This window comes from Amblyomma americanum, chromosome 10 (genome assembly GCF_052857255.1).
Source record: "Amblyomma americanum isolate KBUSLIRL-KWMA chromosome 10, ASM5285725v1, whole genome shotgun sequence".
Taxonomy (NCBI): domain Eukaryota; kingdom Metazoa; phylum Arthropoda; class Arachnida; order Ixodida; family Ixodidae; genus Amblyomma; species Amblyomma americanum.
Window position 1 is genome coordinate 77773111 of NC_135506.1, and position 26345 is coordinate 77799455.

The 26345-nt window shown below is 51.0% G+C and overlaps 1 long non-coding RNA gene and 1 pseudogene across 1 annotated transcript; one reads left to right on the forward strand and one right to left on the reverse strand.

The window, feature by feature from the left end:
* Positions 1-8040: 8040 nt before the first annotated feature.
* On the reverse strand, positions 8041-9156 carry LOC144108431 (uncharacterized; annotated as a pseudogene).
* A 13064-nt stretch (positions 9157-22220) lies between these two features.
* Positions 22221-23063, forward strand: LOC144106304 (uncharacterized). The gene is made up of 3 exons (XR_013308967.1): positions 22221-22319; positions 22424-22530; positions 22629-23063. It is a non-coding gene; the product is annotated as an uncharacterized LOC144106304 (long non-coding RNA).
* The last annotated feature ends 3282 nt before the right edge of the window (positions 23064-26345 follow it).

The following is a 26345-nucleotide window of genomic DNA, read 5'->3' on the forward strand; positions in this document are numbered from 1 at the left end:
TTGGAGAACCGATAGCGGGCGAGGAACTGCTCGTCGTCGTAGGGCTCCATGGGGTTCCCCCGATCTCGTAACGCTGGCCGTGGAATCTTCGGCAACGAATGGGCCTCAGAAAATACTACGTCCATGGCGTGGCAAGCGAACTCGAACGCAGCTACCCTCCGCGCGACGTCCGATCGGTAGGTGGCCATGTTGGAAAATACAACGAAGTCAGCTTCAAGCAAGCTCCTCAGCCGACTTGAAGTTGGACCGAACTAGGATCGAGCCAAGCCGGTTTCAAGTCGCACTTCAAGCCGAGTTTGGTTTATGAAACACGATGGAGCTCACTTGAGACCGATGGAAGTTAAGTTCGAGCCAAGTTACATTTCTGCATTCGGGGGTAAGGGTTGAAACTTGTAGCTTGCGCTACCAGAGAACAGAATGCAACCAAATTCAAGTATAGGTCTTACGTAGGCTTTGTATAGTAGCAATAACGTGTCGCGGCGCATCCCAAACTTTTTATTGGCCATTCTTGTCAGCCGGCCTAGAGCGCGTTCTTATTGAAACGCATTGTTCTTTATATGAAGGCTCCAATCTAATGCTGGGTGGTAAGTAACACCCAGATAATTTACAGATTCCACTTACGGCATCTGGAGAGAGCGATGGACTAATGAAATGTGCAAAGGCCTGTCTGGAGGAAATACCAAAACTCCGCATTTGTCTACATTCAGGGATAAATTAATACCCTGCAACCATACTCCAAGAGCATCCAAATATCCTTGCAGAATCTGGTAAAGGCAGTGGATATTCCTGGCCGAGGCGAAAAAAGCTATGTCATCTGCGTACATAAAAACTGTTATATCAGGACGAATGGGGATGCCACTGACCAAAATATTAAAAAGCAGAGAGGATAGCACCGAACCCTGCGGCACATTTCTTGGTTGATAATAAGTATTCGAACATAGGGTTCCCTCGGCGCAGTAAAAGAATCTGCCCTTCAGAAATACAGATATCCACGCATAAATGTAGGTTGGAGGATGTAACTGAGCAAGTCTGTTAAGTAAAATAGTATGCTATACACTGTCATAGGCCTTTGCTACATCAAGAGTGACCAAAGCTGAAACTTCTCTTCTGCGTAGCGAGAGCCGGATTCTGCTCTCAAGATCCACATGCGCGGACCATATAGAGCATCCACGACGAAAGCCAATCTGAGCTGAGCTGAGACCGTTGATGTCATGAACATGTTTTGTGAGGCGACTGTGCACTATTCTTTCTATTAATTTGACTAAATTTGAAGTCAGCGCACTTGGCCGAATATTATCTAAGACGTATCCTTTTCCGACATCTTTCATTAATAAAATAATTTTCGCCGTCTTCCAAATGCTTGAAATCCATGCATTTTCCAGAGAAGCATTGACCATATCTAAGAGGGCGCTTGTAAACTCCTCGGTTAAAATTTTAATCATACCAACAGTGACACCATCTGGTCCAGGAGCTGCAGGATGCCACATTGGCAGGACTGAGAGGAGCTCTGATGTATCAACCTCGGTATAATCCGAAGAGGGTGAAATTGTGCACAACGGGACGTTTCTCTGCGTCTGGAAGAGTAACGCCAATTCCTGAGCAATGCACTCCAGGCTCTCCTGTGCCTTGTGTGGTGATAACACTGTTGAACTAGTGAGAAGAGGGACGACGGAACTCTTGTTACGTTCCATGAATCTATACAAGGTTTTCCGATGACGAGGATTTGAAAGATATGTGTTTAAATTTTGGTTTTACTGCTCCTTGGCTTTTGCAAGTGTTCTTTTGAAAGATGCAGAGAAGAATTTGTAATTTAACCAATTAGCCGGACTCTGGTTGCAGGACAGCCTCTTCCAGGCCGCTTTTCCGCGACGATAGGCCTTCTCACATTCTTCTGTCCACCAAGGAGACGGCTGTTTAGTAGAGGCTGCTGCGGGCACAGCGAATATTGAGTGGTCTATTGCATTTTGCAAAAATGAAATCATCTGCTGAGCTCTCTCATCCCGGCTTGTATTAACTATAAAAGCAAGTGAGGCGGACATCAGATTTTTATAAATTTTGTGGTTGACAAATTTATGGGTTACACAACTAGTTTTAAGAGGAGATAACCGGATAGTGAAAGTTATAGGAAAGTGATCACTAGACGTACCCGAATCCTCTGTCGACCAATCAGTCACATCTAGCCTACCTGCTGATAATGTTAAGTCAATGGCTGAGCGAGCAACCCCTCGCATAAAGGTTATTTCTCTAGAGTTGCAGCAGCGTACAGCATTTGCAGGCAGCCACGACCAGAGAAGCTGGCCGCAGGAATCAGTGCGACTTCCCCAGTAACTATGGTGAGAATTAAAATCTCCTGCGATGACTGCACTGTTTGTGCCAGTCACCAGGCTGTCTAAACAGTCTGTCCTGTGCACACCTAAAGGAAGATAGACATTAGCAATTGTAATATGAGCACAATGCGGAAATGAAATTTTGATCGCTAAAAGCTCACAGTCAGGGAGAAGAATTTTCTTAGAGATAGATGCCTGTTGACATAAATTTTTAGATAGCATGGTTACCAGTCCACCTCCTTTGCCAACATTTCGATCTGACCTGAAAACTCGAAAGTTTCTCATTGAAAATGATTTATACGGTGATAATCACGTTTCTTGTAAAAGTACAATATCAGGCTTATGCTTGTGAAAAAGTATGTCTAGATCTGGAAGAGAAGACAAGACGGTACGGCAATTCCATTGTAACACTTTTATACCTTCAGTGATTATTGACCAATTGAAGAGGCCGAAACCACCTCTTTAAGGATATCAACATGGTGATGAAGTTTGGGTTGTCCCTTGTGAGCTTTCATGTGTGGAGAACTAGAATTAGATGGTGATGAGGAAGCACGGCGCTTCTACGTAGGGCACGATATTTCGACATCTGTTGTGCAGATGTCACTGCGACATTCACTGCTATGAACAGAGATGTTAGGTGGGACCTGGAGAGCATCAGAAGGTGATGTAGAGCGGCTAGCACTAGCTGCAGAAGCTGAAACAGATGCAGACGTTGCTGCCAGGACGGGTGTTGATGGTGGCGCAGACTGAACTGCAACAAACTGAGCCAACGCCTCAGAGAAAGTGTTTAGCATTCGCTCAACCACATTATTAAGAGCTTTTTCGACTGTGGTCACAATTGAGGAAGTCAAGTTGGACTCAATGCCCCCAACAGAAGCGCGCACACGACTAGCATATGAATCTTTTTTACTGTTAAGAACAGCGTAAGCATCGACTCTTGAGCACCGCTTCTCTTTGATAATGTCCAACAAGCTACGCTCTTCACTACGTTTTGCGCAGTTGACATCATCAGCTGAGTGAATGTTGCTGCAGAGGCAACAATGAGTCTGCTCTGAGGTGCAGTGATCAGCAGAATGACCTTTTCCACATAAACGGCAGCGGGTCTCCGACTTGCATGCTTTGCCGCTATGCCCTAACCGCCAACAGTTGGTGCATTGAAGAGGGCGGAGTTCTAGAGGGTCCACACGGTATACAATCGGCCAGATTTCTAGTTCAGGAGGGCAGGAAGAGCCAGCAAAAGTTGTTATTACAGACTCAGTAGCAACGCGCGAGCCGTTTATCTCTCTACAGGAGCGGTAGACTGAAAGGACCCCAACGCCTGCATCGTGAAATTCCTGTAGAATTTCTTGCGGGGACGATGCTGGGTCGACACCTCCTACGATACCCTTGGCACATGCAAGTTGTTCGGGAATGAATTCTTTCACCGCCAGTGAGCTGAAAATTGTGCACTTAAGCAAGTCTGCAACACAAGTGATGTCCGAGGACTTGCACACAATACCTCGACGGCCAAATGGACGCACTTCAGAGATCTGCAGGTATTGGGCAGTCAATGATCTTAACTCCTGTTGAATTAGTTTTGGGGATTTCATTTTGATCGCGCCCTCACCGATTGGGACGATAGCCACGGGAACCGCATCAATGCCATTTTTGTGGAAGGACTCCATCGTCAGGCTTTGGGCCGGCAAGCTGGCAAACCAAGCTGCCGACCCTCCACCTGGGGAGGTAAACGACATCTCTCAGCAAAACGCGCTTTCAGGTTCACATGAACTGCGTCTTAAACTACGCCTTGGCCAACACCCCCCAAGGTAGTACGGGCTCACCAAGGATGAACAAGCCGGAACCACCAGAAGATACAGAAAACAGCAGCGGCCAGCAAAAACACGTCAGCACGTCCGCTTCGCTATCTGTCTCGATCACTTCTTCAATCACTTCACTTCACTTCTCAGCATTTCAACACACAGCCGGTCAGAACGGCTTCCTCTTCCTCTTCACTCCGCCACGTCGGCTCAAGCTTTAACCTTGAATAAAGGCGCATCTAGTGAATACACTCTTACGATGCTGAAGTCTCCGCGCTTTCGCTACATATGTCCTGGCCCAACAGATCTAGGCCATCAGCAATTTTTGCTTACGACCACCACACGAAAACGCAACCGTAATCGAATCCGACCGCGGCGGCAGCCTATCGATGGAGACGAAACGCAAAGGCTCCCGTGTTCTGTGCGATATCAGTGGACGTTAAAGATCCCCAGGTGGTCGAAATTATTTCGGAGCCCGCCACTCTGGCACCTCTTCCTTTCTTCTTTCACTCCCTCATTCATCCCTTCTCTTACGGCGCTGTTCAGGTGTCCGCTCATATGTGAGACAAATACTGCGCCATTTCCTCCCCCCCCCCCCCAAAAAAAAAAAAATTATTTAATCTTTACCGCGAAACAGACAGGGGAAAAAGAACGTGCTTCGCATTGTATGCAGGCGCCGTTATCATACGTTATGCGGTTTGCACTTCAAACGAGGGCTTCGAATGACGTCAACCCCTTTCGAAGCAGCTGCAGACCTGTTTACCGGAAGGCGTCGGAGGGTGTTCCTATTGTCACATGCGCTTCATTTTTTTATTATTATTTAAATATACTGTCAATCCCCAGAGGGATTGTAACAGGGGCGGGTATAGAAAAACAATTTTACAGTATTATTAACAAATAATTATACCAGAGAGAGCGGCACAATCGACTGGTTACATTAATACAGGACGTGTCAAGGGATATGTACAAGGAAGTCAAGAAGCAACACAGAAAACTTACTGTGTTTCAAAATACATAAATAACAATGGTAAGTACACAATTTGTAAAATTAGGATCATAAAATACATGCAAGTAATGCAGCACAAAACAATGAAAGCAAAAATGATCAATGTGATAATAACACAGATACCATACAATAATTTTACTCTGCGTTTGGCCACAGTAGTGCTTCTTCTACAAGCTGGGTAAACTTTTCAGGCGAGCTTTGTTGTGCAATTACTGGATCAAGTTTGTTCCACTCGCGCACTGCGAGAGGAAAAAAGGAGTGGAGAAAGGCGTTGTTTTTACACGAAAATTTCTTAATTGGGAGAGCATGTTTGTGGCGTGTGTTTCTAGAACGGTTGATACTAACAAAGGCTGAGGGTTCAATCTTAAAGGAATTGTTAAGCAGTTCAAATAGGAACTTCAAGCGGTGTACCTTGGCTCGGTTAGTCAGCGTCGGAAGGCCAGCGAGATGCAGTAGTTCAGTTGGGGAATCGGTGCGGCGGTATCTGTTGAATATGAAACGAACAGCCTTGCGCTGCACGCTTTCTAACATGGTCACATCGTTTTTCACGTACGGAAACCAAGCTATCCTGGCGTATTCAAGAACTGGACGAATGAGGGTGACATATGCGAGTTGCTTAGTGCAAGGAGCAGAATGACGCAGCATACGTTTGAGAAAAAATAGTTTGTTCGTAGCTTTTTTTGTGACGATTCGAACGTGCGTTGACCTGTTAAGATCTGATGTTATCGATACGCCCAAGTACCGATACTCCTGCACTTTACGTAGTGGGACGTTGTTGAGGCGATATTCAAATTTTAATGGTGTCTTTTCCTGCTAATTGTCATGGAAACTGTTTTTTTGGATTCATAATCATCTGCCATTTATTGCACCATTGCGCGACACGATTCAGGGCGTTGTTAAGGTTTACTTGGTTATTGGAATTTTTTATCTCTTTATAGATCACGCAATCATCTGCGAATAGGCGAACTTTGACATTTATATCCCTGGTTACGTCGTTAATGTAGAGTAGGAACAAAAGCGGAGCAAGTACTGAGCCCTGTGGGACGCCGGATACAACAGGAACCGTGTCTGAAACGCATTCACCAAGCTGCACAAACTGGTAGCGATCTGGAAGATAGTCACTAATCCAGCGAAGAACCGGGCCGTCTCCAAATAAGTTCTCTAGTTTAAATAACAATTTCATGTGGGACACCCGATCAAAGGCTTTTGATAAATCTAAAAAAATAGCATCAATTTGTGACTGGTCGTTTATGCCTAATGCGAAGTCATGGAGGGTTTCAATTAGCTGGGTAACGGTAGATAGGCCGGATCTAAACCCATGTTGGTTTGAATTAAGTAGATTGTGTTCTTCTACAAACTGGGTCACGTATTTAAGTATTATATGCTCCAGTAATTTACAGCACGTGCAGGTCAGTGAAATGGGACGATAATTAATCGGTGAAGATGAGTTGCCTGACTTGTGCACAGGGACTACTTTAGCTATTTTCCATTCTGATGGTAAACGGGCTTCCCGGAGTGATTTTGAGTAAACAAGAGAAAGAAACTTACTGAATGGTTCCACATACCATCTTAGAAAAGCATTTGGGATTCCGTCCGGTCCGTTGCTTTTCTTCTCGTCTAGACTCAGCAGAAGCGATAACAGTCCGCTCTCAGATATAATTGGAACGCCTGGCAGTTTGACGTGGGCGCTAGTGCTGGGCCTGCATTCAGGAAGCTGGTTGTCGTCTGGCGTAAAAATTGACTGAAAGTACCGATTGAATGAATTTGCCTTTTCTCTGCCTTCCTGGGGGGATACCGGCGGATGAGGGTTTGGACGTTGATTTATATAATGCCAAAACTTATACGTGGCTGTTTTGATAAAATTGTTTAAATTACTACTGCAGAAACGTTCTTTCGAGCATTTAATTTTACTCTTAAGTGACTATGTTAATTCCTGGATCCACAATTGGTAGTCTGGGACAGCTCGTAACTTGTTAGATTTGCGTAGCCTTTTTATTTTGCGCTTCGTATGCATTATTTCACGCGTGATCCAAGGATTTTGCTTACGGATGACCTTTTTTTGTTGAGGGTGCAAAACGGTCAATGCAATGCCCAATATGAGCTTTGAATTGAAGCCAGGCCTCGTCTATGCTGGTTTGTTCATTGGTGCAGAGATCATAGAAGTCTGGAAATTCGTGAGCAAGGTATGTAAGTATGGGTGCGTCATCTGCTATATTAAATACGTGTACACTTTTAAATGGACGATGAGAGCGGATGACATTCGGTAAGGGCAAGGTGCACACCACCAGTTCATGGTCAGAAAGGCCTTCATGTGTATGAATGTTAATTGTACCACGGAGGAAGTGGTCTGTAACAAATATTAGGTCGAGAATTGTTCTGGACGCTCTCTGGATGCGAGTGGGCGTGGAAACAAGCTGACTTGGATTAAATGTGAATAAAAAATCAAGCATTATGGAGCTTGCCACAGTTCCTGAACCAAGAGAGCTCCAGTCAATTTCAGGAAAGTTAAAATCTCCTGCCATTAGTATCCTGCTGCCAGACATATGCTTTAACATGTGATCAAACAATGGATCTAGGTACGAGTTTTCTGCGTTTGGTGGCCGATAAACAGCGCCAACGTGCGCGATACCATTTGTCAGATAAATCTTACACCAAACTGCTTCAATTGTTGGAACGTCCGGCATGACTGAATATTTTATGTCACCTTTAATAAGCAGAGCGACGCCCCCTCCTTTTGATTCTCTGTCTTTTCTTACAATTGTGTAGCCCGGTGGCACAATTTTACGGTCTGAAATGTTTTTGTGAAACCATGTCTCTGTAACTGCGACAATATCGGGTTTAAAGGCCAGCACAATAGCTTCAAGTTCATGTGTTTTATTTGTAATACTGCGTGCATTTAAGTTGAGTACAGTTATTGACGTTTGCTCCTGGTAATTCGCTTTCCAGTGTTGTTTTGATCTTCGTTTTTTGGCTTAACTGGAACAATGTCACTGCTCTCACTATCCCACGTGAAGAGCTGACCATTTATTTTCACTTTGTCATATACCAGAGACACCTTTTCTTTTCTATGACGGTGTTCTTTAGTGCGGTACCATAATTTTTTCCTAACATTCCTGACAGCAAGCGAAAAATCTTCTCCAATAGAGAAGCCGGAATCTTTTAGTTTAGAACATTGTTTAAGAATGCTAAGTTTGTCTCGGTAGTCAAGAAACTTCAAGATTATAGGCCTAGGTCTAGTTTCGTTGTCTTTACTTGGTCTGCCCAGACGATGAATTCTTTCAATGTCTGTCATTGTAATTCCAAGTATATCCTCAAAGACCGTTTTCGTGACAGTTTCATGCAAAGTGTCTGTAGTTTCATCCTCCTGTTCCTTAACACCATAAATGATTAGATTAGAGCGACGGCTTCTGTTCTCAAGCTCATCGATTTAGCTGGTCATGGTAGCAAGGTTACGTTCTAATTCCGTAACTTTCCTGGGGCACTCCGTGACTTTCGTTTCAAGCCCACTAATTTTTTCAAGCTTCTTTTCTATTGCAATAAGCTTCTGGTTGGTTACAGCTTTACCTTTCTTAATTTCTTGAATGTCTTCAGCAATTATCTTCAGCTGTTCAGCAATCGTTTGGTCAATAGGGCCGGGATTTTCTTCGATATCACCGCCAAGCAAAAGCTGATATTGGAGCGACACAATCACATTCAAGATCAATTCACAAAGCGGCTGTGGGCACGGCAGCAACAGTAAGCAGACGTTGTTACTTCTAAATGATTTCCCGTAACGTTTGCTCAACTGTGCGAAAAATGCGAACGGGTTGGTGACGCTCATCTTGGCGTTGCCGCCGCGCCCACTGCCGATGGATCCGGCGAAGCCGCATTTTATACTGGATGGTCCTGATGTCCGTGTCGATGCGTTTGTGGTTTCCGTTGATAGCCGCGTGGTGCCATACGAGATATGATAGTCGCGCTGGTGAAAAGTGGCGGGTCGAAACACTGGGATCCCTTCATCGCCTCCAGTAGTCCGAAGAATGTTCATTGACGCTTGATATGCCGATGGCGGCGCCTCTAGTAGCAGCAGCAATCCAAGAAAAACCTGCGCGAAAAATGCGAACGGGTTGGTGACGCTCATCTTGGCGTTGCCGCCGCGCCCACTGCCGAAGGATCCGGCGAAGCCGCATTTTATACTGGATGGTCCTGATGTCCGTGTCGATGCGTTTGTGGTTTCCGTTGATAGCCGCGTGGTGCCATACGAGATATGATAGTCGCGCTAGTGAAAAGTGGCGGGCCGAAACGCTGGGATCCCTTCATCGCCTCCAGTAGTCCGAAGAATGTTCATTGACGCTTGATATGCCGATGGCGGCGCCTCTAGTAGCAGCAGCAATCCAAGAAAAACCTGCGCGAAAAATGCGAACGGGTTGGTGACGCTCATCTTGGCGTTGCCGCCGCGCCCACTGCCGATGGATCCGGCGAAGCCGCATTTTATACTGGATGGTCCTGATGTCCGTGTCGATGCGTTTGTGGTTTCCGTTGATAGCCGCGTGGTGCCATACGAGATATGATAGTCGCGCTGGTGAAAAGTGGCGGGTCGAAACACTGGGATCCCTTCATCGCCTCCAGTAGTCCGAAGAATGTTCATTGACGCTTGATATGCCGATGGCGGCGCCTCTAGTAGCAGCAGCAATCCAAGAAAAACCTGCGCGAAAAATGCGAACGGGTTGGTGACGCTCATCTTGGCGTTGCCGCCGCGCCCACTGCCGAAGGATCCGGCGAAGCCGCATTTTATACTGGATGGTCCTGATGTCCGTGTCGATGCGTTTGTGGTTTCCGTTGATAGCCGCGTGGTGCCATACGAGATATGATAGTCGCGCTAGTGAAAAGTGGCGGGCCGAAACGCTGGGATCCCTTCATCGCCTCCAGTAGTCCGAAGAATGTTCATTGACGCTTGATATGCCGATGGCGGCGCCTCTAGTAGCAGCAGCAATCCAAGAAAAAACCTGCGCGAAAAATGCGAACGGGTTGGTGACGCTCATCTTGGCGTTGCCGCCGCGCCCACTGCCGAAGGATCCGGCGAAGCCGCATTTTATACTGGATGGTCCTGATGTCCGTGTCGATGCGTTTGTGGTTTCCGTTGATAGCCGCGTGGTGCCATACGAGATATGATAGTCGCGCTGGTGAAAAGTGGCGTGTCGAAACGCTGGGATCCCTTCATCGCCTCCAGTAGTCCGAAGAATGTTCATTGACGCTTGATATGCCGATGGCGGCGCCTCTAGTAGCAGCAGCAATCCAAGAAAAACCTGCGCGAAAAATGCGAACGGGTTGGTGACGCTCATCTTGGCGTTGCCGCCGCGCCCACTGCCGAAGGATCCGGCGAAGCCGCATTTTATACTGGATGGTCCTGATGTCCGTGTCGATGCGTTTGTGGTTTCCGTTGATAGCCGCGTGGTGCCATACGAGATATGATAGTCGCGCTGGTGAAAAGTGGCGGGTCGAAACACTGGGATCCCTTCATCGCCTCCAGTAGTCCGAAGAATGTTCATTGACGCTTGATATGCCGATGGCGGCGCCTCTAGTAGCAGCAGCAATCCAAGAAAAACCTGCGCGAAAAATGCGAACGGGTTGGTGACGCTCATCTTGGCGTTGCCGCCGCGCCCACTGCCGAAGGATCCGGCGAAGCCGCATTTTATACTGGATGGTCCTGATGTCCGTGTCGATGCGTTTGTGGTTTCCGTTGATAGCCGCGTGGTGCCATACGAGATATGATAGTCGCGCTGGTGAAAAGTGGCGGGTCGAAACGCTGGGATCCCTTCATCGCCTCCAGTAGTCCGAAGAATGTTCATTGACGCTTGATATGCCGATGGCGGCGCCTCTAGTAGCAGCAGCAATCCAAGAAAAACCTGCGCGAAAAATGCGAACGGGTTGGTGACGCTCATCTTGGCGTTGCCGCCGCGCCCACTGCCGAAGGATCCGGCGAAGCCGCATTTTATACTGGATGGTCCTGATGTCCGTGTCGATGCGTTTGTGGTTTCCGTTGATAGCCGCGTGGTGCCATACGAGATATGATAGTCGCGCTGGTGAAAAGTGGCGGGTCGAAACACTGGGATCCCTTCATCGCCTCCAGTAGTCCGAAGAATGTTCATTGACGCTTGATATGCCGATGGCGGCGCCTCTAGTAGCAGCAGCAATCTAAGAAAAACCTGCGCGAAAAATGCGAATGGGTTGGTGACGCTCATCTTGGCGTTGCCGCCGCGCCCACTCATGTGGCTTCGATGCTTGTTTCATGTTTTTTCTTAATGAAAACGAGTACTAAGCGGAATGTCTAATCCTGATTTTAAAGGAGATATACCCTTTATTTATATTTTATTTTTAAAATTTATTTTTATTTACTATATATATATATATTATTTTTAATTTTGGTATATATATGCCTGTTTATTTTTTGTATCTATCTTTTCAGGTTTTATATTACGACTGCTTTATGATCAGTATGACATACGATTTCTACGCTGTTGAGTGCTTTTCCACTCGGAGTAGCGTTCAACATTTAGCCTGGCGTTTATTGCTTACGACGCCGACGACACGAAAATTTCCTTCGATGAGAGAGGTATACAGCTTCGCTGTAAAAAGATCCCCCGGTGGTAGAAATTAATCCGGTTGCCTCCACTACAGCATGCATTGCTTCCTTTATTCTATCACTTCCTTCTTCATCCAATTCTTACGGCGCTTTTCGTCTGTACACCGAGATGTGAGACCGATACTGCGCCATTTCCTTCCTCAAAAACCAACTTTCAGTTTTTGTGTTTTTTTTAGCTCTCTGCTCCTTCGGACGCTGGGCATAAGGCTTCGCGGCTCTGCGGGGTCTCCCCATGGAGGCCACAGACACCGTGAACTAGCGAAGGCCTGTGTTCGGCGGCGACAATGAGCAACGCAGCGCAGGCCGCTCACGCTCACGATCACGTAGACGAACGCCATCCAGAGCAAGGTCGTCCAGCACCATTCGGTGAATGCAGGCCGAGATTGCTGACCTGCGGGACACGGTGAGGTGCCTGACGGCGGCGCTCATCACCACCTTGTAGAACCTCGAGTCCGTCATCGGGACCTTGTCCGTGTCGCCGGCGGACCCACGCGTTCTAGCCTTGAGGGACGCCATGGCGCTCGCTCACCAGACGCAGAACTCCATGGCAGCTCCCTCCGCGCCATTTCTGGCCACCCCTGCGCTTTCTGCCGCCTATGCTACACCTGGAAAACCGGCTGTGATGCCCTCTCCCCCTGATGCTGCTGCTGCGGGCTCACCGCGGACACCTGCAGCCGAGGGAGCATGTGCACCCTGATGGACGAGCCTGTTCTCAGGAAACGGCGAAGCTCAACGGGGTCCAAGGAGGAGAGAGACTCGGAAACCAAAAGCGACATTGCGGTGGCCAAGCGGGAAGCTCGAAGCCTCCCCCCCCCCCCCCACCGTCACTGTTCCCTTTCCCTCCACACTCGAAGGAGCAGGGCGTGCCCAGCACAAGCCCCATGGAGACCACCTCCAGCCTGCTGCTGATGCTGCTGCTGTTGCTGCTGGGGCGACGGCGTCCGGAAGAAAACCGGGTGCGACCTCACCAAATCCCGCGCACGAGACCAGGCTGCGGCTGGGGCCTCGTCTGCTGGCAGCGAGCGCGCCCAACACCGCGGCGCGCCGCAGACAGCGGCGACGCTGATGCTGGGGCCAGCTTGGTCCCGTAGCGTACCATCACTACCAAGGCGCAGGGGCGTCAGAGAGCTGCCTGGAACGAGCCGCGGCTGCTGTGGAGGTTCCGTCCAGCCTGGTGGGGATGATGTTGTTTCGGCCGGCGAACGGGGGCAGCGCCTTCACCAGGGAACAGGGATGGGAGTTGGCCGAGGAGATCAGATCCCGCCCGGGCGTCCTCGCCGTCCGAGTAAACATGCGGCGGAATGTGGTAGCAGTGGACGCGGGCAGCAGCGGTGCTCTCCAGGCTCTGCTAGCCACAGCCATCATCCGCGGCGTGCCTGTCTGCGCCAAGGAGCCTCCTCCTCGGAACCAAAGCTCCGGCCTGGTCTTCGGTGTGGACGGGCGCAGGACGGCGGAGGAGCTGCTAGCGGCGGCGGAGTCAACGGTACCGATGGTGTCGGCGTCTCTGTCGGGCAGCACACTCGCTCTCCGTTTTGCTGCGCCGACACCCCCGGCGTTCATCTCCATATTCAAGCGTAGGCTCGCGGTCCGCCCCTGCCGTCCCCGGCCGCTTCAGTGTGCCAAGTGCGCCAGCCTGGGGCATGCCACTGAGGTGTGTCGTGCTCCTGCCCGATACACGCGCTGCGGCGGGCCGCACGAGCTTGGTACCTGCGCTAGCAAGCCCCGCTGCATTAACTGCGGGGGACGGTACGCAGCCATTGCACCAGCGTGCCCGCACTGGCAACTAGAGCCTCACGTGGCCACTTTAATAGCCAAATACATGGCACCGATGTCCAAGCGGGTTGTCCGAGCCGTCGTCCAGGCTGAAACAGCGGCTCCTGCCCAGCAACATCAGCCGACGCCGCGCGCGCTTTCTTATGCGCTGGCCGTCAGGGGAACACCTCAGCAGCAGCAGCCACCGAAGCAACGACAGCGCCGGCAGCGGCAGCGGCGATCTGGTTGCCCGGCGTCCCGTACAGCGCGGCCCGAGCCTTCGGCCGCTTCTCATGGTCAGCCCGCTGATGCACGAGACGCGGAGATCGCGCGCATAAAGCTGGCGTTGCGCGCCCTCAACGCACTTTTCCCGGAGGGCACCGATGGACACCGGGCTTCCTTAGAAGCAGCGGGTGCTCCCGCACAGTTAAGCCAGCATGACGGCTAGCCGCCGGACTCCCTCCTGCATACCATCCATCCTGCACTGGAACGTGCGCTCACTTGCGGCGCGGTACACCGACATGCGAGTTCACATCGCACAGGATTCGCCGGAAGTTATCGCGCTGCAGGAGACTATACGTACGTTCACATGACGGGGAGCCCCAGATGCGGCTACCTGGCTCAATTGGCTACCACCCCGCCACCACGTGCGAGGAACCAACCTGTGCCGCAGTGCCCTGTTGTGTCACATCTCATCGCCCCGGGAAATCAAGGTGCGCGATATATGTGCAGCGGGACGTCCAGCACACCGTCGTCGGCACGGCGGCGGCGACATCTGACGCCCAGAAGTGCGTGGTGGTGTCAGTGCGCGTCGGTGGTGTTGACACGTCGGTGGCCAGTGTTTATGTGCGTCCAGCTGTCGCGTGGAACACGCTGTGTTTTCGTGCTGTGTCTTCGTGCTGTGCCCCGCGCCAAATCATCTGTGGTGATTTTAATGCCCACCATAGTGCGTGGGGCAGTGCGCGCCACTCCGCGCGTGGAGAGGACCAGCACGACGCAGCAACGCAGCTGGGACTGACCCCGTTGAACACCGGCGAACCCACCTTTCGACGACGCGGAACAACCGGCTCCTGCATCGACGCTGCCTTCACATCAAGAGGCATCGAGGCGACATGGCGCCGATCACCATCTCTCTTTGGCTCGGATCATTACTCCATCCTAATCGAACCCACTGCGTTGGAGGCGCGCCCCAAATGTGCCTACTCCATTACCAACTGGAGTGCGTTCAGGCGGGCGGTCGACGAGGCGCGGCCACTGGCGCAGATTTCTTTTCATGTCTAGTCCGAAGCGCTGTCGCAGCCACCCAACGAGCAGGGGAAATGGCAGGGCAGCCCACACCTGATATGAAGCTGCTCAATCTGCGCGAGAAGAGAGATCGCGCAGAGCGACGGGCGCGACGGACTTACAGAGCCGCCGAATGGACTGTCTAGAACCGCTTGGACGCCGACGCGCCCGCCACGCCAACAAGCTATACCGCCGGCAGTGGGCTTCACTATGCCAAAGGATGGAGGAAGATGTCAGCTCGCGGAGGCTGTTTGACACCCTGCAGCGCATCACCGAACCAGAGGCAAACCGCCAACTGCTGGCCGCCCTCGCAATCTCCAGCGGGCTAAGCTTTGTAGAGTTGGCAGAGCGGTTTGCCGATCGATTTGCGCGGCCCAGCCCCGCAAACGCAGCTAACATAGCTGTTCTTGAGAGCCCCAGAAGCGACGCCAGTCCCTCGCCCGTCGCCTCGGAAAGTCCATGTGATGCGCCGTTCACTGCGGCGGAACTGAACAATGCGCTGCAGCGCTGCCGTCGCCGCTCGGCGCCCGGACCGGACGGGGTGACATACCAGATGCTGCGAAACCTGGATGCGCAGCAACGACAGACCCTCCTGCAGCAGATCAACCTGGTGTGGGAATGCGGGGAGCTACCGGAGGATTGGCGAACCGCGGTCGTTTGTCCCATCCGAAAGGCAGGGCGCCCACCTACAGAGCTGAGCGGATACCGGCCAGTGGCATTAACATCGGCGGCAGGTAAGCTCATGGAGCATATGGCGTTGCAGCGTCTGAACGAGCGGGCTGTGGAGGCCGATTTGTTTGACGAGCAACAGATGGGTTTCCGTGGGATGCGGTGCACGGCTGATTCTATATCGGACGTTGTTACAACGCTGGAGCATGCCAGGGCGGCAGGCCAGGTTACGCTGCTGCTACTACTGGACGTCTCGGGCGCTTTTGACAACGTTCACCGCGCACCAATTCTCGCGGTGCTTGAGGGGGCCGGTGTGAGCGGGCGCCTTTTGCGATACGTTCATGGCTTCCTGAGCAGGCGCACCATGACCGTACGAGTAGGGGGTAAGCTCTCCAAATCTCGCCCGGTGGACGTGTGCGTGACGCAGGGTTCTGTCTTATCACAATTTCAGTTTAATGTGGCCATGTCGGCGGTGCCGGCCTCCCTCTCCGCGAGCGGCCGACACCATGTGTACATGTCCATATATGCAGACAACATAGCTCTGTGGTGCCAGGCACCACCGGGCGAGGCGTTCCGCGTGCGGGGGTGCCTTCAGGGAGCCCTGACCGCAATCGACGCCAGCTTGCGCGGCCTTGGTCTGTCGCTGAGCGCGGACAAATCGGTGGCCATGGCCTGCAATTCGCGCTCGGGAGCTCCTTGCGCCACTGTCACTGACGGGACTCCGATTCCTTGGCGTAAATCGGTGCGGTACCTTGGCCTGGACATCGACTGGCGCCTTTCCTTCCGCCCCGCGGCGACCAAGGCCTATCTGCAGATAAACAGCATCACCGCCGCCGTGCACATGCTCACCGCTCGAGGCCAGGGCATCTCCCAGCAAGCCGCGCTGCGGCTATACAATGCCGCAGCTTTAGGGGCGGTGCTCTTTGCGCTGCCGCTCGTCACGGTGCGCAAGCCGTGCTGGTAGAAACTCGAGCTCCAGCACCGCAAGTCCCTGCGCGTGTGCCTAGGCCTGCCCAAAAACGCGCAGTGCGCCGCAGCGTTGGCCGAGGCAGGAGCGTGGCCACTTGAGCTCCAAGCAGCGTGCAGGGCACTGAACCACATCGACCGGCTTCACCGCGCACCGGACGGCGGCTCGCTGCTGCAGCGTATGCGCTCGCACCCGCGCTTACGAATGGGCGCGGCGCTGCTCGAGTATGAGCAATTGACACAAGGCCCACCCCCCTACGGCTCCTGCGCGCCCTAGCATGCTGCCTCTGAGGTACAGCGAGAGATCGTCGGCATTGCGGGAAAGCGGAGCACACCCCTCTGTGCTGTGCAGCAGCTGGCCAGAGCCGTCATACACGAGGAGCTCCAGGACCATCTCCTCGTGTACACCGACCGCTCAGTGGGCCTCGACGGCTTCTCCCTTGCTGCGGCGGCTACCATCCCCGCCCTGCTACTGCACAGCCAGCAACACGCAACCTTCCTGGGCTCCTCCACCACTGCGGAGTTGATTGGGATTCGGCTCGGGCTGGACCTGCTGCTCACCCTCGGCCCTCCGCCGCCCAGGAGTGCTCTTCTGTGCGACTCCCGCGCCGTCCTCAACCGCCTGCAATCAAAAGGCCGCGGTACCCCACTAGTGCAGGAAATTCGCTCACGCATCGAGTGCATCGCGCAGAGAGGTTGTGCCGTGCGTGCACAGTGGGTGCCCGGTCACTGCGGCATCGCCGGCAACGAAGAAGCTGACGACCTCGCGACCGCTGCACACCAACTACCTGCCAGCGATCTGCCCCTTGCGCTGGAGAACGTGCGTGCGGCCATCCACGACCAGCTCCGAAAGCAGCACCCCGACCCACGCATCGCAGGAGGTGAGCGCATTGACAGTATCACCGACTGTCGCGCACTTACACGGTCACAACGTGCAATGATCCTCCGCGCGCGCATTGGCTGCGTGTGGCCCGGGGAACGACGGGTGCGTCACGGAATCGCAACGAGTGACGTGTGTGACGGATGCGGTGCAGTGGAAACACAAGAACACCTGCTCCTTTATTGTGCAGCGTTCGCCGATGCTCGTCGCGATAGGCTAGCGGCCTATAGGGCGCAGGGCATACTACCAGACTCCTTCAAGACGTTATTGTGGCCGCAGGGCAGTGCGCGCAGTCGTGAGCGAAATTTGGTGAGCCTCTGTGCATTCCCCGAACACACGGGCTTGATGTCCCGTCTGTTCTACGTCAGGTAGTTACACGTAGTGACCGAACGCTCTGCGAGTTCTGCCTTTAACGATTAATAACTGGACGCCCCACTCCAGTTTTAGCCAACACAGTGCTGTGCGTGTGTGATACTTAATTGCTCTAAAATGAACTAATCACGCGCACAGCCTGGACACATTTATTATTGTGCAAATAGTTTGTACATATTACTTCTCCCCATATCCTCTGACCGCAGCGGTGGCCAAGTGGTTGAGCATCCGCCTCGTATGCGGGAGGTGCGGGGTTCGATCCCCAGTGCCGCCGGGTACCCACCGGTGATACAATGGGTACAAGCTTTCCCCTGGTCTGGTGCTCGGCTTATTTAGGGAGAAATGCTTGGGAAATGGGTCTCTGACCCCACCTTGAGAAAAAGAAAAAATACCTTGTGACATGGCGCTCTTTGGCCATAGCTGCCCTTGCGCCATAAAAATCCATAATCATCATCATCACCATATCCTCTCTTCCTGTCCCCTCACCTCTTTCATTTCTCCATTCTGCCTGCTACCCTTTATTTCCGCTGCCCCAGCTCAGGTGCTTTGGTATCGATCGATGACAGTCCCGCCGCGGTGGCCCAGTGGTTAAGGCGCTCGACTACTGATCCGGAGTTCCCGGGTTCGAACCCGACCGCGGCGGCTGCGTTTTTATGGAGGAAAAACGCTAAGGCGCCCGTGTGCTGTGCGATGTCAGTGCACGTTAAAGATCCCCAGGTGGTCGAAATTATTCCGGAGCCCTCCACTACGGCACCTATTCTTCCTTTCTTCTTTCACTCCCTCCTTTATCCCTTCCCTTACGGCGCGGTTCAGGTGTCCAAAGATATATGAGACAGATACTGCGCCATTTCCTTTCCCCAAAAAACCAATTATTATTATAGTGTCCACAGAAATATGTGAGGCGCGCGTTGTGACGTGATGTGCTTCCTCGGAGTGCGGAAACGGCGAAATGCCCATGTTCACAGCCAGTAAAGCTTTCGCTTAAAGAAAAAAATTGTCTCCGGCAGGTTCTCTTCTTCCTTCGTACATCCACAGCAAATCGGCATTCTACAGCACCCCCCCCCCCCACACACACAGAGAAAGCCCGAGCGTTGCACAGCCTTTGTAGACGCATGGGGGGGCCACATTCTTTACATGCAAACGATTAAGCGAATTGAGGGAAGAGCCACATCGTGCTGCGAAGCGTTTCGCAAGCTTTCATTTCAAATGCGTTTTGAACTGCCGACAAAAATAATAATAATAATTCGTTTTTTGGGGAAAGTAAATGGCGCAGTATCTGTCTCATATATCGTTAGACACTTGAACCGCGCCGTTAGGGAAGGGATAAGGGAGGGAGTGAAAGAAGAAAGGAAGAAGGAGGTGCCGTAGTGGAGGGCTCCGGAATAATTTCGAACACCTGGGGATCTTTAACGTGCACTGACATCGCACAGCACACGGGCGCCTTAGCATTTTTCCTCCATAAAAACGCAGCCGCCGCGGTCGGGTTCGAACCCCGGAACTCCGGATTAGTAGTCGAGCGCCCTAAACACTGAGCGACCGCGGCGGGTCCGACAAAAAGGCTTGAAATCGCTTTTGGTTGCCGGCAAACAATAAAAAGTGTTATATATACGCTTTATCTTGTCACTTGTTCTCATATTTCAAACATTAACAAGTGTAATAAGTACACATTATCTACCCACCCCGATGGCTCAGTGGATAGGGCGCGCGGCTACTGATTGGTGCTCCCGGGTTCGAACTCGACCCCTGTGGCTGCGTTTTTATCTAGGCAAAGCGCTAAGGCGCCCGTTTGCTGTGCGATGTCAGTGCACGTTAAAGAACCCCAGATGGTCAAAATTATTACCGAGCCCTCCACTACGGCGCATCTACCTTTCTTCTTACACCCTCTCCTTTAACACTTCTCTTACGACGTGGTTCAGGGGTCCGCCGATATATGAGACAGATACTGCGCCATTTCCTTTCCCCAAAGAATATTATTATTATTATTATTATTATTATTATTATTATTATTATTTATACACATTATACTGTCACTTATTCTCATATTACATTACAAAAAATATGCGTCTTGCTTTTTAAGTATTTTATATTTTTTAAACATATAAAAATAAAAATAATGCTTTTATATACTCTTTTTAATGATTGTAGAACACAACAAACCGGTTCAAGCACTTATATTTTGCCACCAACATTGCCAACGCGAAGGCGGCCGTGTGCCGGGAAATGTCAGTGCAAGTTAAAGATCCTCTGGTGGTCGAAATTATGTCAGAGACCTCCACTACAGCACCTCTCTCTTCGCCTAACCGTCTTCTTTATGCTTTACCTTATAACGGCGCGCTTCAGGTATCCACCGAGAGTTTTGAGGCACTTACAGCGGCATTTCCTTTCCTCAAAAAAAACCAATTTTCATTTTTTTCAATTTAAGCTTTGAACACCAATTTATGATAATTTCATTTTTAAAACAAAAATTCTTACATGCGGCTTACAAACGCAGGTACTGTGGCAACGCGGGGCTGTCTAATTCAGAAGCGGTGCTGCCACCTCGAAGTATTTCCAATCTGGAGAGGCTGTATGATCTGTGGCGGCGGGAATAAATTGGCTGTTGGGGAACGGAAAGCGGGCAGTATCTCACACCTCGGCTGAAACTTTAAGCGCGGCGAAAGAGAAGGGATAAAGGAGAGCCTGAACAGTCGGCCACTGTTGGACCATCGGCGAGGTGTTCGGAAAGCCAGAGCCTGTCAACACCTCCTAGGTAATACGAACGCTGACCGTGCAGAGCGGGCAGCAGTGTTGCGTTTGTCATCCGCTAGCGCCGTTACCCTCGCTGACTGCTCTGGGTCTCCTGACAGTTGCAAACGGACGCCTCAAACTGCCGTTCAGGACGCATTCTTTGAAGATTGATCCAGTCTGAGCACTAACGAGGTGTTGCGAAAGCCACAGCCCGTCGGCACCTACGAGGTAAGACGAACGCTGACCGTTCAAAGCGGGCAGCAGTTTTGGTTTAAGTCAGCCGCTAGCCTCGTGACGTTCCCTGACTACTCTGTGTCTCCTGTCAGTTGCAGAAGCACGCTTCAACCTGTCGATCGGGACAGATAGTTTAAAGAGTTATCCAGTCTGTTTGAGCACTAACGAGGTGTTGCGAAAGCCACAGCCCGTCGGCACCTACGAGGTAAGACGAACGCTGACCGTTCAAAGCGAGCAGCAGTTTTGGTTTAAGTCAGCCGCTAGCCCCGTGACGTTCCCTGACTGCCCTGTGTCTCCTGTCAGTTGCAGAGGGACGCTTAAACCTGTTGATCGGGACAGATAGTTTGAAGAGTTATCCCCTCTGTTCGACCATCAGCGAGGTGTTCGAAAAGCCACAGCGCGTCTTCTCCTCCGAGGTATGACGAACGCTGACCGTTCAAAGCGAGCAGCAGTTTTGGTTTAAATCAGCCGCTAGCCCCGTGACGTTCCCTGACTGCTCTGTGTCTCCTGTCAGTTGCAGAGGGACACCTCAAACTGACGTTCCTGCAGGACGCACTGTTTGAAGAGTGATCCAATCTGTTTGAGCACTAACGAGGTGTTGCGAAAGCCACAGCCCGTCGGCACTTACGAGGTAAGACGAACGCTGACCGTTCAAAGCGAGCAGCAGTTTTGCTTTAAGTCAGCCGCTAGCCCAGTGACGTTCGCTGACTGCTGTGTGTCTCCTGTCAGTTGCAGAAGCACGCTTCAACCTGTCGATCGGGACAGATAGTTTGAAGAGTTATCCATTTTGTTTGACCATCAACGAGGTGTTCGAAAAGCCACAGCGCGTCTTCTCCTCCGAGGTAAGACGAACGCTGACCGTTCAAAGCGAGCAGCAGTTTTGGTTTAAGTAAGCCGCTAGCCCCGTGACGTTCCCTGACTGCTCTGTGTCTCCTGTCAGTTGCAGAGGGGCGCTTCAACCTGTTGATCGGGACAGATAGTTTGAAGGGTTATCTATTCTGTTTGACCATCAACGAGGTGTTCGAAAAGCAACAGCGCGTCTTCTCCTCCGAGGTAAGACGAACGCTGATAGTTCAAAGCGAGCAGCAGTTTTGGTTTAAGTCAGCCGCTAGCCCCGTGACGTTCCCTGACTGCTCTGTGTCTCCTGTCAGTTGCAGAGGGACGCTTCAACCTGTTGATCGGGACCGATAGTTTGAAGGGTTATCTATTTTGTTTGACCATCAACGAGGTGTTCGAAAAGCAACAGCGCGTCTTCTCCTCCGAGGTAAGACGAACGCTGACAGTTCAAAGCGAGCAGCAGTTTTGGTTTAAGTCAGCCGCTAGCCCCGTGACGTTCCCTTACTGCTCTGTCTCCTGTCAGTTGCAGAGGGACGCCTCAAACTGCCGTTCAGGACGCATTGTTTGAAGAGTGATCCAATCTGTTTGAGCACTAACGAGGTCTTGCGAACGCCACAGCCCGTCGGCACCTACGAGGTAAGACGAACGCTGACCGTTCCAAGCGAGCAGCAGTTTTGGTTTAGGTCAGCCGCTAGCTTCGTGACGTTCGCTGACTGCTCTTGGTCTCCTGACAGTTGCAGAAGGACGCTTCAAGCTGTCGATCGGGAGAGATTGTTTGAAGAGTGATCCATTCTGTTTGGCCATCAGCGAGGTGTTCGAAAAGCCACAGCGCGTCTTCTCCTCCGAGGTAAGACGAACGCTGACCGTTCAAAGCGAGCAGCAGTTTTGGTTTAAGTCAGCCGCTAGCCCCGTGACGTTCCCTGACTGCTCTGTGTCTAATGTCACTTGCAGAGGGACGCCTCAAACTGCCGTTCAGGACGCATTGTTTGAAGAGTGATCCAGTCCGTTTGAGCACCGACGAGGTGTTCCGAAAGCCACAGCCCGTCTGCACTTCCGAGGTAAGGCGAACGATGACCGTTCAAAGCGATTAGCTGTTTTGGTTTATGTCAGCCGCTAGCCCCGTGATGTTCGCTGACTGCTCTGCGTCTCCCGGCAGTTGCAGAGGGATGCTTCAACCTGTCGACAAGAACATATTGTTTGAAGAGTGATCCAGTCTCCTGAGCGCCCCTGTGCAAACCTGAAGTGAAAACATGGCGGCGATGACCATCGCAGCCGACCTCGAGGGAGACGTCAGCTATAGTAGCCGACTCACTTCTGCCATGCAGGAAGAAGTGTCTGAGGCGCTGAAGCCGGGCCCACCGGAACAGGTTCTGGTCGAGGCCTTCTCTATGGCTGTCACTCGACATGACATAGCCACGCTAGGAGAAGGCAAGGGACTTAATGACAATATAGTGAACTTTTACCTGGCCATGATTGCGCAACGCTCCAAGAGGCGAGGCGGTCCGGCTGTGTACGCGTTCAGTACTTTTTTCTTCACCAAGCTGCATAGCTGTGGACCTGACGGCGTGAAACGCTGGACGCAAGGCGAAGACCTCTTCGCTTACGACATTCTACTGGTGCCCGTGCACTCCGATGACCCGTCCCACTGGTGTCTCGCCGTGGTGGATTTCTGCACGCCCGAGATGGTCATCTATGACAGCCTGGGTCCGCGCGATGAGCATGCCAACATCATCGATGATTTGGCGGACTACCTGGAAAAGGTGAGCCACTGGCGTGACTGCGACCTGGACTGGAGCGGCTGGTATTTTTACCCATCCAATGTGCCACTCCAGAAGGACACCTTCGACTGCGGCGTCTTCCTGTGTCAGTACGCTGAGTGTCTCACCCGGGATGCACCGATTTTGTTCAAGGAGAAGCACATGCCGTACTTCCGCGGCCGTATTGTGTACGAGATTTTACACCGCCGGCTCCTCTCATGGTGAAGCCTACTTACAACATGCCTCGGTTCAAGCGTCCATGCACCCAGAATATATTTTCAGTTTGATTGTACTTATGTAGCTTAAGTGCGGTTTTTATGTGATTTGGTGTAATTGCTGTTATTGAGGTTTGCGCCACTGTTGAATTTTTTTTCATATCTACTGCCCCTAGTTATTCATTCTGTATATTGCAGTGCGTGAGTAGCTACTTCCCGGTTTACTAGCGTTCGTCCTTTTTGCTTTTTATGTCGACAGTGTCGATTGCTTTTGCTTTTTTATGTCGATTGCTGAGTGTGCATTGCGTGATGGTAGAAATGTTATTGGAAGAGACGGAACAGGTGAGGGCGAAGACGATGCAGCGGAGGTCTCAGACATAATTTCGGCCACTTGGTGTTCAACTTCCTCTGATAGCGCACACTACGCGAAACTTTTTCTGTTGCCGTCGAAAATACCCGGCTCACAATCTTGTAAATATTTTATCATCGTCTGTTCGAAGATTATGTTCAGATTTTTTTATGCCTCTTGCTAATTTGTAATAATTTCTTCATTGATTTGCGACCACGCTGATCAGAGTTCAGTTCTACGTTTTTCAACGTTTTGTGTGTTGACAGTGCTTATGCATATTTATTGTGATTGATTGTTAGATCTGTTTTTGTGTGAAAAATTGGCTATTGTATTCTTCGCGATACGTACCAATTGACACCCAAGTAAAGCTCCAGTTTGGTTATAGAATTCTTGGTCACCCCTCGGAGTTTGCCTTTATTCGAATGTGTACAAACCTCTTCGGTCGTTGAGGTTCGGTTGCTTGCTATTGTCTGATAATATTTGATTCCGCAGCTTATTTGTTTTCCAATAAGATTTAACTTCACAGTTTTCATAACTTTTTACAATTTTCCTGTCGCCTGTCAGTGCAAATCCGGCGGAGATTCCATCTTTTGCATATGCGAGGATGTGCAATCAAGATTAGCTGGCCAGCTTTTTTTCAAATATTTCTATACAGCCCGATTTAAACTGTTTAGCGCTCTTTTAAGAATTTTAAGCACTAGAAACATTTGTGGCATTGGTTCATTACATTTATTTCGCATAGGAATCAACCACATAGTTTATATGTTTTCGACGTATTGATTTGGTGGGACCGTATTTTTATTTGCGAAGCGTTTTCCCTATTTCTATACTGTAAGGAGGAGGTGATGGAGAAAGACGAGGTGCGGTAACTGTCTCGCCATAAGTGTAGACTTGAGCTTTAAGGAACTCTCTTAAATTGTGAAAAAAGGTAAGTGCGCGGCCCTGGTGGTGATGACATGGATTCGCCAAGATACATATTTTGAAAAGATTGTTGCCAGCGTCACATTTTCACACGCCTACCACTTTCTGTCGCGACATGTGACGCCGCGACTTAAATCCGCTGCTAAAGAAAATATAAACTGTAGAGAGAACCCAAGCAGCACAGGTCATCGGCCCAGTATTGCAAGAGGATGGTCCCATCCTGGTCCTTTTTAGGGCCAACTTTGCCTATACAGTTCCAATGTTGGGCCAATTGTGCTGCTTGGGAAACCTGAGGAACAAGGTACCTGAATCACAGCAAAAAGCCATCCGCCTGGCGGAAGTAGCCGCGAGCAATCAACGCCTCTTTGCCTGCTTCAAACCGCGGAGGTCCCAGCCCCCGTCACCCAGGCCTGCGTGCCGGGGACGGGGAGTAGGCGGCCTCCTTATCTGGTTGATATAAACTTGGTATTATCAACCTCATCATCTCAATCGTCCTCCGCAGCTCAGTTTTCTCACTGCCGCATGGATGGAGGACCAACCGATGGAAAGGAAGCGAAGTAATTGTAGAAAGAAGCGCATAAAATGCGGCCCTTTTTCGTTAAGAATGAAAGAAAAAAATAATAATTGGTTTCTTGGGGGAAAGGAAATGGCGCAGTATCTGCCTAAAGCAAATTTGGTTTTTGAGGGAATAAAATGGTGCCGTAATTGTCTCAAAAATGCCAGTGGACAACGGAACCGTTTCGTAAGGGGAGGGGGAAGGTGAGAGTTAAAGATAGAGAGAAAAAGGTGCCGTAGTGAAGGGCTCCGGGATGCTTTCGACCACCTGGGGCTCTTTAGCGTGCACTAACATCGCACAGCCCAAGGGCGCCGTCGCGTTCGCCTCAGCCTCCATACGAAACGCGGCCGCTGCGGTCTGGTTCGAACCCGGGCGAAGGGCGCCGTCGCGTTCGCCTCAGCCTCCATACGAAACGCGGCCGCTGCGGTCTGGTTCGAACCCGGGCACTCCGGCTCAGTAGACGAGCGCCTTAACCACTGAGCCACCGCGGCGGTAGGTTTTTGTCGGCATAGTGGAAAGCATACCCTCGAAGGCACTGAGATACAGCAATCAGCAACTAATCATAAAAGGCTCTCACAGGCGCAGGCGTCTTATGCTGCGTAAAGCAGCCACCATAAGCGCACGCTTTCTTTGCGCGCTTTGGTTGTGTACTCTTTCAGAAGCAAAACGCATAGCTTGTTGTATAGTGCCGCATTGAACATGAATGAGCAAGAACAGTGTGCGGCGAAGTATGCACTCCGTTGCGCTCAATATGACCATAGACCGTATGGCCACCTGGTACTGGGAGCACGAATCGCCTTTCTTTTGTTGACAGCGCTTAAACAACACGGGCAGAAGACATAGAAGACGACGTCACAGTCGTCTTCTGTGTCCACTGTGCGTGTTTTTTAAGCGCTGTCAACAAAAGAATGGATCACCACCAACTAGTCCGACAACTTGTCTAATCATTGAAGCGCCTGCAAGAGTGCACTGAGGGCGGCCGCAGAACGTCAGCATGTGCGCGTTTCTCGCTTGCTCAGTGGCATGCGTTAATCCTTTTGCTTCCTAAGGACAAGAAAAATTCTCGCATTAATAG